Consider the following 12,996-nt stretch of genomic DNA (forward strand, 5'->3'; position numbering starts at 1 on the left):
CTCACGGAAAGAACTCGTTTTGGTGCCACCAATACGAATTTCTAAGAAAAGTGTGATTATGGAATACCTGCATAAGGAGATGAACTTCCCTAATTGCGAAGAAGAAACAAGTTATTTCTCTTTTAAATTTCGCCTTACCTTGCGCGCGTAAAACTAGCCAATTTCTTAAACATGTCAGACCGTACCGCCAAATCAGCATGGCAGCATCCGTAACTGGAAAACTGGAAGGCAAATCACATAGCAAAAAAAATTCACAGCATATCCACGGGGTGAATGATGATGAGTGGGCGAAGCTCCTGAGGGGAAATCATCGGTAAAACCGTGACTCTTCAGTGAAAGTTCGCCCACTACATCTGTGTCCGAACGTAAGGTCTAGAAAGTCTCGCTTAAACCGCGCGTCGGCACCTTGGGGCTGAGCTCGCCTGATGCGTTTTGCAGACGCCTCACGAGCTCTCACTGCATCGTGGTCTGCCTGCCGATACGCGCGCTTTCTCGCTGCTTCCCGTTCTCTGACGTTTTGGAGATCCTCTTCGCGCCGCAGCCGTGCCGCTTCGCGTACGGCAGGGTCCTCGCGCCGTTGCCGTGACGCTTGGGCCTCTCGTTCTCGAACGCTGGGATCTTGGCGGCGTCGTCGCGCAGCCAGACGACACGCTTCGGCCTCCCGCTCTCGTACGGCAGGATCTTGGCGGCGGCGTCGCGCAGCTTCACGGAGCGCTTCTGCCTCGCGGGCTCGCACATCTGCAGCCTTATCCATCGGGCGACTCCGAGCGCGCGCCAACAGCGAACGGATTTTATTACAACGCTCCCCGCCATCTAGAAAACAATCTAAGAACTAAACTAGAGGTAGCCACGCCATCTAGTAAACAATCCAAGCGCATCTTTTCATCATATACAAGTACCGCCATCTAGAAAACAATCTAAGAACTAAACTAGAGGTAGCCACGCCATCTAGTAAACAATCCAAGCGCATCTTTTCATCATATACAAGTACCGCTATCTAGTAAACAATCCAAGAACTAAACTAGAGGTAGCCACGCCATCTAGTAAACAACCCAAGAACTAAACTAGAGGTGGCTACATACATACGTCGAGGATGGACAGACCCACGCCTTAAGGAGCTTCGCCCCTAAAAGCATTTGCAGAATTCGAGCGTCAGCCAGTAGGCTACGCATGAATGTATGATTTATGCGTAAGGCGTAACTCTGCCCAGGAGCAACGCAAAATCGTTTGCGTTTTCCAAGAATATGGACATTATATGGTTAACTCGTCGAACATTGCCAGTATATCTACTAGTGGATGACTTTATCCGATATTATTTTGCGCCAGTGAGTAAAATGTAGATTATAAGAAATCTTGGACGTTAAGTTACTTAGGCTGACAGGGGCAAAATAAAATTAGCACAAATTTTAATTGCCTAGTTCTTTTCAACGTCTACCAAATAGCCCTGACCCTGGCATTACTACAATTCCGTCGCTTTGAAGTTTCGAAAAGTCTGTCAAAGTATACCGTGATACAAACGATAAGAAGTGTCAGAAGCAGAAAATTGACTGGCGATCGCACTACCTAGAAAGAAATGACAGCGAAGTTAAGGCGGGTGTGCGGTTTTGAAACCACAAATGGTCACACATAGGGAAAAACTGGTTGATTCGTGAGTCATGGGAACCGGTAAAACACGAAAGCGAAATGTGGAGCGCAATCTGCAGCTGAGCATGATTTGCGGGTCGGCGGCTGTCTTGTGGGTGTGCTTGGCGAGCGACGTCCTGCTGGCAGGTCGCATCGGCAAAGGTGTACTGGAGTCATTTCCGTGACGGATATGACGTCACTGAAATCTTGGTGTATCCGGGCATAAAACACTTTCATGTTAAATATAAAACCCGAAAACGAAAAACCCTAAGTATAACGTACTCTTTGGTTCTAAAGGTTGCTTCCCCTCAAGAAGAGGCTGTGTGCAGGAGTGCACCCTTTACAGGCCGCTTTCTTCGTTGTACTGGCGTCATTTCCGTGACGGATGACGTCACTCAAATGTTTGTGTATCCCGGAATAAAACACTTTCGTGTTAAAACAGAACCAAATGCTTACCTGAAGACTCAGCTATTTTAATTCTCTGTGGTAAGTTTGGGCTGTACGCGCGCACTGCGCCGTTTTTGAGTTAGAGCTGTTTTCAGAGCACGAGTTGCTGGGACCACACAATAACACCGTTACCGCTATGGCGCACGCCACAAATTAGTACCCAACGGCTGTACTGTGAAAAGGGGTCCTATTCTCGACTCCGTAAATTCACCGTGAGCTGGGAATTTGCCCGAACTTTTTGTGATTGGCTTGCAGTTGTGGTCACATGCTTCCGGTCGACGGAGGGGTTATGTGTGCTTCTGTCATTTTGACATTTCGTGACTTTTACTGCTACCAGTTGTAAAGTTTGCCTTATTTCTCTCTACTGAAAGCGCATAATTATTTGCCCGCAATGAAAAACTGGATGAAATGCAGCGGACATGACAACACCGCCAGTATTTTATATTCAACAACAATAGGGCTTGTATGGCACGTGCTCTCTGTGATTGGCTGAGAAGACGTGACGTATTTTAAATTGTTGGCGGGAACATTTACGTCACACATCGACAACTTCAGCATGAGTAAAAAGGACGTAATGCTTGCAAATGGCAGCTGCTGTCACCGTATTTCACCGACCTTCGACGCCTTGAAATCCCCGTGACTTTGCAGCAGGCGGAGTTTCGCATGACGGTCAGTTTAAAACTGTTTTCTACCGAAAGAAATAATAGTTCTGACTGTTTCCCAGTCAGCGATCACGAAGCATACAAATAACGTACCGTATTTTGTTTTTATGTTTGGTGAAAAAATAAGTATTCGTTTGACGTAACAGCAACATAAGAGGGCAGTACACGCCTCTCCATGACAAAGAGAGCGCTACGCATGACATTTTTCCACACTCCTCCTAGTAAGCTTCTGGTCACATGATCGAGCTCAAGAGAAAAATAACAAAGAAAACCGACTCTTTTATTCATTACTGCGCTGATGGAGTTCGAGCTTGACGAATAAGTGAATCGGCGGCATCGGTACGCTCTTCCGTTAGCAAGCGTAGTGTTTTGCTTTCTTTACCGCGTTTTACAACCGATGGTCACGGCCGTTTTTTTTGTAATCACTCCATGAACTTGTAACATAGCAGCAGACGATAGCGTGGCGGCTGTGACGGCCGGGAAGGTGATAACGGAACAAACCCTGCACTGAAGCAGAGAGCTCAGCTATTTACTAAAAGCGATTGAAAGAAATGAATAGATACGGTAAAAAAAATTCTCTCCATCTTCCCGCGAGGGGAACCCTGGGGTGATGCAAGGCATCTCACGGGGTTCAATTCGCGTTTCCGTTATGTCGGTTACCCAAATGTGGTTGAAGTGTAGCGAACCTTAAATGATACTCAATCACACGTAGATTTCCAATTACGTAAAGAACGTCATGTTAGTGTCCATTTCAACTCATAGGAGCAGCAGGTGGAGCAGCAGTCGGAGCAGTAGCAGCGAGAGCGACTGACGGAGCGACTGACGAGCGCGCCGCAAATACCGCGGTTATATAGCCGCTCCGCGAGAGAGAGTGATAAGAGAGAGACGCGCATGCGCGCTAACGCACATCTGGCATGGCGAGGAGAACGAGAGAGGGAGTAGCATACGCGCGCTCACGGCGCGCTGACGCATAGCTGGCATGGGGAGGAGAACGCGCTAACGCAGCTGGCAGGCGAGGGGAAAGGAGAAGGGTTGCGGACGCATGCACGCCGGACGGAAGGACAGGTCGAGTGTAAGAGATGCCTTGCATCTAAAAGATTGTGTGATTTTCTTTAGCTCATCACCCGCCTTTCGCTCGCTTTTGGATCGTTACTTGATCACCTTATGGTGTTGACGCCAATTTTAACCTGAAGAAATGTCTTGTCTTGCCAGCCTCAGCTGCCGTCCTAGTTTTTATAATACATGCCAAGTGTTCTTATATCTTTTGTGCGCCATATTTGATAGCTTGGTTGCGATCTTTAAAAGCTAAACGTCAAATTACACTGCATGTCGTCATACGTGCACACGTCACTGATTGCCAACGTTTTGTTTACGCAAAATCATGGCGAATTCATAGTGAATTTATGTTGCCGCGAATGGGACCCAGCATCCCCCGACATGAACCGCTTTGCGGTAAAGCCAGCTTTGTTGCAAGAACCGAGAGCAATGGATATGCCACGTTTAACTCAATATTAGTATGGGGGAAACTTGGTACCAGCCTATATTTATGCGTCGGGAACATCGGTAGTCATGTCGAACTGACAGAGAAACGACGCAAAACACACCTTTGTCGCAAGAAAGCTTATCGAACGCTTACTGGATGTGAGAATACGCCAACGCACCCTGCCCTAAAGATAAGGAGCCTTCCTTGCCACTCACGGTCGTTCACGTTTTCGTATCGACCTTTTATCACAAGCGAAGTGGAGCGGGTTCTTATTGTTTCAGCCGTGACTCAACCTGTAAACAGGGTTGCAACCTGCAGTACGAAAAAGGGACGGCATCAACGTGCCGCGAGTTTTTTTTTTTTATGTCGTGAAAAGAAACAAAAGCAGAAAGCCGTCGCGAAAGCATTTTACTCCGTCTGGAAAGCATCCCCTGAAGGTTAGGGAATTGTGGAGCAAGTATGGTCACCAGCGTTAATCCTCCATTCCCGCCACGTTAGCGTTCCGTAGCTATTTGTGACTTGTCACTATAATACGGCTGCTGATTGCCAGAGAATTCCCCCGCAAACAGTGCAGTGGTGACCTGTACCACGTTAGCCTGCATGCTTGGGTACCATAAGCGATTATTTCGCTTCTGCGATTTGTTCCTCTTTCGGAACAGCTGCAGGTAAAGCATTACAGAAATAATTATTGCGTTATAAAAAAAGGGGGGGCAAAATTTTACAGATACCTAAATTCCGTTGGGAGCCGTTCGTCCTTCCATGAGTGATAGGCGAGAACGACAAAAAAAGCACGATAGAGGTGTTGAAGGTGTGGTTTGAATATTTCAGCGTAAGCAATCGTAGCGCATCCGATTTCATATAAATTATTTGTTATTTGATGCCACTTCAGTGCGTTAGCATAGTTTCCATTGTGCTAGTGGGTTGTTTAATGCTGTGGATGTTTTCCCATAAAACTTTTCGTGGTCATCTTCTCATAGCAGTTTGTAACAACACATTTGCGCGAAGTGAATTCTAAACATACGATCCCCCTTATCGACACATAATCATGCCTAGTAACCGGGATTCTGTCTCCGCTAGCGAAGCTGTAAAACATAAAAAATACTGAGCCTAATAGAAATGTTCTCACATCAACCCCTGGACAAATATTAGAAAGGAAAAGGAGGGGCTACTGGCAGCTGCCTCCTAATATCCTTATCGTCATTGTAAGATAGCAGTTCCCGCTATCTCAGTGTCTTCAGCAACGCCAACAGAGTCATCACTGTGCTGTCTCCGCTCTCGTATCCCTTCAATAGATAAAGAAAACAATTTAACCTATTTTATTCTGCGAAATTTTGCTTGATCTTTCTATTCAGCGGTGGGTTTGAAACAGCACGTATACAACCGAGTATGGGTCTAACAATGGCTTAAAACTGTAATTCTTAGGCTTTAATTCGTAAAGAGATCCGTCCACGTAAAGTAGGACAAAAGTTAAGCGCAGGTACTTTGTTTAGATGCTGCATTAAAAGGCGGGCGACAGGATTTGTATACGAACTGATGATCGGATTTATTTCCGATCAAGGACGTCATAACAGGTTTATATAGCCTGACATTCATTCCCCCTGCTTCGTCACCAATGCAAAAGTTTGTTAAAGTTTTTGTGTTACTCATTATGCTGGACTAGGTTATTGATAACAACATGTAACGGCAATCATGTGTAAGAAGTACGATCCTGTAGTCGATTTTTTGGGCATCACTGTTCTGGCGTCGGTATATTGGAGTTGCTCTTTTGAAGCCGCGTTCATCGTATAGGGGAGCGAAGAGTTACGAAAATACTGGCCGTGTATCCACTTAGCTGCGAATGACAAGAAGATACGACAGCCTTGCAGCCGCTCCTTCCTCGTAATGGCTCCCCCTCTCCTCCGTCCCATCCTTCCCGCTCTTCCTCGTCTTTTCATCCACCTCCCACCTGCCCCTCCCAAAAGTTTTTGTCTCTCTCTCTCTCTCTCTCTCTCTCTCTCTCTCTCTCTCTCTCTCTCTCTCTCTCTCTCTCTCTCTCTCTCTCTCTCTCTCTCTCTCTCTCTCTCTCTCTCTCTCTCTCTCTCTCCCACCTGCCCCTTCCTCCTTTTCAATTTGCCACCCGTGGCTCAAACTACCATTTCCTTCAACTCCTCTCCCACACTCCGTACCTACACTTTCCCTCGGGTTCCTCACTGCCCCACCAATGCGGGAGAGCATTTTCGGCACCGTTTGAAACTCCGACGTCACGTCAAATGGCAGCCTTTTATGACGCCACTGGATGGCGCCAAAATTGACACTTGGAAAGAATTGCCATCGGGTCGGTTTTTTGCGCGACAGAAACGCTGCGCAAAGAAGCCTCATTTGATTGCTAAAACTAGCCAAACGTGGTACCCTCCTAGATAAAATAGAACAAAAAAAATTTTTGCACGCATCCAAACGATACTGAAATAAACTTCCTCCTACGACATCAACTTATGTTATGGTGGTTATTTTAATATTTTGGAACATCACTTATTTCACAACACAACGCAAACATAAAAAACGCAGCGATGCCCTCAACAGCCTAGGTTCCTTTTAAACATTACTGTCCCAAGCTTTGATAACATCATTAGTCATCTCCAGTACCAGGCACCCTGTGCTACTGAGGGTTGAAACTTTGGAGAAAATAAAAACGCATGAACTTTTGATATGCAGTAAAGGCAAGTAATAGTAGTAGTATGCAGTATAGTTTAATTAACTGTAATAAATAAAGTTAAAATTACTTAGTAAAGTACAACGGAAAACTCTGGAAAAAAAAACACCTAGACACCTTCAAGCGCCGAAAGCACATTTTTCTTGTAGTACGCACGCTTGTCCTGTCGCAGAAATTGAATAGTCTGAGTTCTCCCTTAAAGGGGTTCTACCTGTTTTAAAATGTGTTTGTTGGTTTCTGCTCAAGAAAGATTAGCTTACGTGGGCAAGGAAAATTTCAACAAGTTGGGGAATTCGAAAAGAGTCCTAGACGCCCGGTTCTGCACCTCCGCACAAAAACTTTATAGTGATGCAAACGTTTGTTATTACTGAGAATTATTTGGAAGTTTCTTTGCCTAGATGGAACTCTTTACCAATACTAATAGTTGAACTTACTAACATTTAAGAAGGAGATTTCAACGGCGAATAAGATTTTGCAAAGGAAGAAGTGGAACGCACCTGAAATGCAACCTGACGATGTAAACAAAACAGCCTCGCCCATATCTTGGTACAGCGGCTACCCTGGATAGGTAGTGGCCGCAGGTTCGAACCCTGTGATCTTTTGAAAAAGCATAATTTCAATGTAATCGAGAGGGACACCAGGTTCACTTTTGATAAGGTAGACATACAAGTCGTATAGCAATGTCATGACTGAAATCACACCAAATTTAGCATTGCCAGTGGCCTTACTCTTGTCCTTGTATCAGTTTCACTAGAAATTATGTCTTACTGTAATAAAATTACAGCAGATCGAAAGTTATACCCCTGTCACACGCGCCAACCTAATGTCATTTTAGACGAATGAGATTCGTTTCAAATGACATTCGTCTGCTGTCACACGGGCTCAGTCTAATGACATTCGCTGCGAATGACATTCAGTACCGAATGAGTCCAGAGAACTCATTCGACTGTGAATTCGGACCAACTGCGTACTCTCAACACCAGAAGACCAGAAAAAAATGTCTTTAAAAAATAAGAAACTTATTGTTTGCCACTTTTTATTTGATCTTGCCTGTTTTAAAAGCTTTCGCTTGCTTTATTGAGCACTTTGAATGAATTACTTCCGCTTTCAGTGTGACCGCATGGGTTCCCGGCTTTTCCAACTTTCAACCATTTCAACATGGCTGCCGTCGGCATGGGGACGGAAAATGCGCGCGCCCGCAATGCCGCGGGAAACCCAAACGAACGCACGTAATGGTCCGAGAGGGAGACGTTCGCTCGGCGACAGCCTTTTTCACGTCGCTCATCACGGCGTCGTCCCCGCGCGCCGCCATGTTTGTGGACAAATTGCGGTATGGATCATGGCGGATCTGCTTGTTATTTGTCTTGGCTTCGTATGACTTATTGCAACAAATTACGGCCTAAAAAGAGTGCGCATAACGCATGCTACAGCATTTTAGATACTTTTTCTCAAAGTATAAACGCTTGTCTGGATTACATCATCATTCCATGCAATTTCGAGTGCGCCAAGTATACTACCGATTGCCATTGACATCACAAGTGAATGACATTTGGTTTGTTCGTGTAGCACCTATGCAGAAAACGAATGTCATTTGAAACGAATCTCATTCGTCTAAAATGACATTAGGTTGGCGCGTGTGACAGGGGTATTAGTAGTTGGGACGTGGTTGCTGTACATGTCTATAACTCATTATTTTCAGGTAACCTGTTCTTTTACACCTCAATGGGTGTCACTACTATGCGCCTGGATATGCCCTTTGTGTGGTACGCTTTGTCAGCAAAGACTGTCTCTACGACAAGGATAGGCACAACACAGAGGAGAAGTCACAACCCATGGCTTCCACTCAAAATCAGAAGGACGCATCGACTCTTTCCAGGCGAAAAATCAAACACATGGGAGGAAAAGAAGATTAGCGCGCTGTGCTCTTAAAATTATTTTTTATTTAAGAAACGTGTAACATAGCTGGAAGTTCTTCTTTACAAAAGCTAAAATATCCACTAAAACATGAAATGACGCGTACAGTCCAGGCGCTCCGGTAACGACTTGGAGACTAGCAGTTGCTGGCGTCCAGCTTAGTGCTGGTGGTCGGGGTCACTCGCAGCTCGGGGAGGGTAAAAAGGAGAGGAAAGTAGTAAGACGGCTGGGTTGTGAGAACACCCGATAATGATATGGACATGGGTGCCTGGTTGAAAGGAATTCTGCAGGGTATTGTTTTGACATTTGTGGTGTAGCTAAGTGAGGTAAGGGGAACTGCTCGTGATTCCTACGGGTAGTTTCCTCGTCCCAAACTACCCAAACAAGATCCAGGATCCTGTTTGGGTAGTTTAAGATGAGGAGACGGAAGTGCTTGTATAGGGACGTCGAGGCGAATTGATGCCACAAGATGCCGCCAAAGAACTACAGGTGCCAAATTCTGTCCCATTAAAGATAGATCAAACTGATACTTTTCATACTTTGATACATTGCTGTAAATTTCACTGCAACTACTTTGTACGTGTTAGTAAACAATGGTGTTACATTGTATCACTGGGTAGCACACTTGCTGGCTGTATTCCACAGCACTTCTGCGTGGCTAAATAACACATAGCTTAGTGCAGCTGCTACACTGGTTTCACATAAATGTGTTCTTTAACAATTGTTGCCTTTGTGGGCTTCATCAAAGCGTACTATCGGTTGTCCAGCATGGCACTTGTATATGAAAACCATGTAGGTTACGCAAAACGTACGGTCGTGTGCTACGTGCATGCTGAAGCCATCAGGTTAGTTTCTTTGTATTTTTCAGTCACTAAATCACGTACTGAAAGGGGAAAAAAGGGCAGGGGGGCATCATTTGTTAGTTTTGTAGCTACGCTAACAGGGAAACAAACTTCAGCTTCAGGACACCAGTGTAACACAACGATGAAAGGATGAAGCGATTATATTGCGTCCCCTGGCATTCCACTGATCACGGCATGCGAGCATGCAAACGCCAAAAGAACATCACTAAAGTCTAGACATTCCTCGACAAGGCTAAATTCCTTTCTGCAGCCACAGCACGGGGTACCTTCTTTTTTTGGGGATAAACACCGCTTAGCTGGCTCAAAAAGGTCTCACTTGGTGCACAGAGTGGAGGGATCTAGAAGACATTTCACCCTCATGTCGATGCACCTAGTGTCACTAGATAACGTATAAGAGTAGCGGCACTCAAGCTCGTAAGTCAGCAACGGCGGCCATTTTATGGTTTATCAGTGGTGGGGGTAAAAACATTTATTGATCATTTGTTAGCCGAAGAGCAGCCTCTATGAGTGGGGTCCTCAGTCCAGGACTCCAATGGCGGACGCTATCCGGCGGGCCCGCTCGATCAGCCGTTGTTGGTCTTGCGGGGCAGTGCTGGACAGAGCAGCCTCCCAAGAGGAGAGGGTGGGGATGCGTATAGGGGTGAGCCCGTATGGTGGACGCGGACACTCCCATACAGAGTGGTAGAGGGTGGGAGTGGGGCTCTGGCAAGCCGGGCAGTTGCCAGCGTATTGGGTGGGGTAGAAGAGGTGTTTGTGGTGTAAGTTTGGGAACGTGTGTGTCTGGAGCTGCCGTCATGACGTGGCGTCGGCGCGGGATAGGGAGTGGTGGGGTAGCAGTAGTGTTTTTCTTTGTGTGCGGTAGTAGGCGAGTGTGAGTGTATAGTTGAGAGGTTCGTGGGATGGGATGATGGAAGCTGATGTCTTGGAGCCACCCCGGATCTGTCTGTCCGCTTCCTCTGACGCCCGGTGGGCATTTCTCGAGCGAGCGCGTGTGCGTGCTCATTTCCAGGAAGGGAGGCATGGCAAGGGGTCCAGACGATACGAATGAAGGGAAGCTTGGATGGATCGGATTGTCGAAGAATGTTGTTTGCTTGGATGGAGAGGATTCCAGAAGAATATGCCGGGCAGGCGGCTTGCGAGTCTGTTATAATTGCCCAGGTATCGTCGTCGTCAGCTTCCGCCGTCGACAGCCAATGCTATGGCTGTCTCCTCGGCCACCCTGATGGAATCGTTGCGTACAGAGCAAGTTGTTTGCGCATTGCCAGCAACTGCAGAGGCCACTGCCACTTGAGCGTTGGGGTTGGCTGGATAACTGGCTGCGTCGGTGTAAATCACATGTGGGTCCTGACCGTACCGGCGGGCTAGCGCTTCGACTCGGGCGCGGCGTCGGCCCTAGTTGGTTTCCGCGTGCATGTTCTTGGGGAGCGGGGCAACTTGTAAACGTGCACGAAGGACAGGGGCGAGAGCCACAGGGTTTGGTTGGAGAGGTGACGACGGCTCGGGGTATCCCAGGCTGGCGAGCACGTGACGACCGGTGCGGGTGGTGCTAAGGCGGATAAGCTGACCAGCTCGTTGTGCCTCAATAATTTCCTCTATCGTGTTGTGGACACCCAATTGAAGGAGACGTTGTGTAGAAGTGTAGGGGGGAAGTCCCAGGGCTGCTTTGATTCCCGTCCGTAAGGCAGTGTTGAGGCGCTGGAGTTCGCAGCACAGCAAATTGTGAAAGGGGACGTGGTAGGCAAGGCGGCTGATGAGTAAGGAATGAACTATGCGGAGGGTGTCTGCTTCCTTGAGGCCGGCGCGTCTGTTGGAAGATGCGACGGATCATGTGCGTGATTTGCGTGATTTGGGTTTTGAGGAGGTGAACTGCGTGCGTGGCGCGGCCGTTAGACTGTAGATGGAGTCCTAGGACTCGGACTCGGGTGACGCACGGGATCAAATTACTGGTAAGGTAAACGGATATTTCTGGCTTGGTTACTGGTCGCATGCGGGGAGGCAACACAAGAAGGCCGGACTTCTTCGCTGCGCAAGACAGGCCCCCCAGAGAGGCATAGTTCAGAACAACATCTGCTGCCTCTCGCAGGGCGTCCTGTATTTATTTGGCCGTCCGATCCGCGTGTTGCCCACATGGTCACATCGTCCGCGTACAGCGCGTGGTGAAGCTCCGGAATTGCGTTGAGTAGCGGAGGCAACTTAGCCATGGCCACATTGAAGAGTATCGGGGATAGAACTGAGCCCTAGGGCGTTCCTCTTCCAGTCAGTTGAAAGGATGGTGAGCGGTGCTCACCTAACCCTATGGTGGCTGTCCTATCAGCCAGAAAGGCTCTGATGTAATTGTATGTGCGTTATCCACAATTTGATGATGCCAGATTGTCAAGAATGAGGTCGCGTGCAACGTTATCAAACGCACTTTTTAGGTCGAGTGTCAGAACGGCGCGTGTTTGGGCTCTGTTGGGATGATCCAGGATGTCGTGCTTGAGTTGAAGGAGCACATCCTGTGTGGCCAGGTGGGAACGAAAACCGAACATTGTGTCGGGGAAAAAGTGGTTGGCTTCGAGATTTGGTTGCAGCCTAGCAAGAATTATATGTTCGAGAAGCTTGCCCAGACACGAAGTAAGTGAGATGGGGCGTGAGTGAGTAAGTGAGCTTGCCAAATGAAAGAGGTTTCCCCGGTTTGGGTATCAGGATGATGTCCGCGTGCTTCCATTCCTGTGGTAGAGTGCCCTTGCGCCACGCATCGTTGTAGTAAGCCGTCAACTGGGTTATGGCGCGGTCGTCCAGGTTGCGAAGTAACTTATATTGGATGCCGTCCGCTCCCGGTGCAGTGCTTTTTGTGAGGTGTTGAAGGGCCGCTCTCACTTCTGCCTCTGTGATGTCAGCATCGAGCAGGACATTCGTGTCAGAGGTGTCTGGGTAAGGCCGATACTGGGGGCGGGGACCGACGCTGGGGGCGGGGACCGACCGACGCTGTTTCAGTGTAGCGAGAAGGGTATCTTTGTCAAGGTTTTCCCTGTGGTGTAATGTACGGATGGCTTTCGTGGTTTCTGTTTTGGTCTGCTTGGGGTCGAGGAGACTGCGTAGCAGCGACCATGTCTTTGCTGTTCCAAGTGTTCCTTGTAGCTGGTTGCAGAAATTTTGCCAGTTGGCCCGTGTCAACTCTTCTGCGTAGCGCTCGGCTTCGGCGGTGAGCAAGGCGATCCGTTTACGAAGTTTCCGATTGTGCCTTTGCCCTCGCCATCGTTTGCTGAGGCTACGGCGGGCATCCAAAATATGAAGAAGGTGGCTGTCCACATCTGGCATGTGAGCTGTTGTTTG

The 12,996-nt window shown here is 47.7% G+C and overlaps 1 protein-coding gene across 2 annotated transcripts in view; it reads left to right on the forward strand.

The window, feature by feature from the left end:
* LOC144144462 (monocarboxylate transporter 12-like) overlaps nucleotides 1-12,996 on the forward strand; it is a 74,971-nt gene that overhangs the window by 55,230 nt on the left and 6,745 nt on the right. The window lies entirely within an intron of this gene.

Source organism: Haemaphysalis longicornis, unplaced genomic scaffold (assembly GCF_048455015.1).
Source record: "Haemaphysalis longicornis isolate Haplotype H1 unplaced genomic scaffold, Haemaphysalis longicornis Haplotype H1 scaffold_7, whole genome shotgun sequence".
Lineage (NCBI taxonomy): Eukaryota > Metazoa > Arthropoda > Arachnida > Ixodida > Ixodidae > Haemaphysalis > Haemaphysalis longicornis.